Genomic DNA, 603 nt, shown 5'->3' with positions numbered 1-603 from the left:
ACGTCTACAAAATCAGCAGCATGGAAATAACCAGCATACTGCCTCCCCCAGATAAAGAGAAGTGTGAAACTAGCGTCTATAGGCAGTTTAAGCTTTGGAATTAGTGTACCTCTTCCATGGCCATTCAATATTTATCATTTATAGGCGCGATCCATGGAAATTCCACATAAAAGATTAAGAGGTATTTCTCCCCTCTTCTCTCCCTCTTTCATTTTCCTCCTTCTGTCACTCGTCTCCCCTCGCACTCTCCCTTTCCCTCTCCCTCTCTCTTTCCCTTCCCCTCTCCCTCTCCTCCCTTCCCCTCTCCTTCTCCCTTCTCCTCTCCCTCTCCTTCTCCCTCTCCCTTCCCCTTTCCCTTTCTCTCTCCCTCTATTTTCCCATTCCCGCTCTGCCACTTCCTCTCACTTCCATAACTTTCTTAAATTCATCCCTCCCCTCTCACTTTAAGGCTGCATCTGCCCCCTCCCATTTTCCTCCTCTTCCTCTTTAACCTTCCCCACTTCCTTCGCTTCTTGTCCCTGTTCCTCTCTCTCCCTTGCCCCTTTTCTCTCTGAACTTCCTCTTTCACCTTCCTCTCTCTGCTTCTCGCTTTTTCACTTTTCT

At 48.3% G+C, this 603-nt stretch overlaps 1 pseudogene; it reads right to left on the bottom strand.

Moving 5' to 3' along the window:
- Positions 1 to 603, bottom strand: part of LOC119586027 — a 7,258-nt pseudogene that overhangs the window by 6,588 nt on the left and 67 nt on the right.

Source organism: Penaeus monodon, chromosome 20, assembly GCF_015228065.2.
Source record: "Penaeus monodon isolate SGIC_2016 chromosome 20, NSTDA_Pmon_1, whole genome shotgun sequence".
Taxonomy (NCBI): Eukaryota; Metazoa; Arthropoda; class Malacostraca; order Decapoda; family Penaeidae; genus Penaeus; species Penaeus monodon.
Note: the sequence above shows the minus strand (reverse complement) of the source record. Positions and strands in the feature narration are given on the sequence as shown.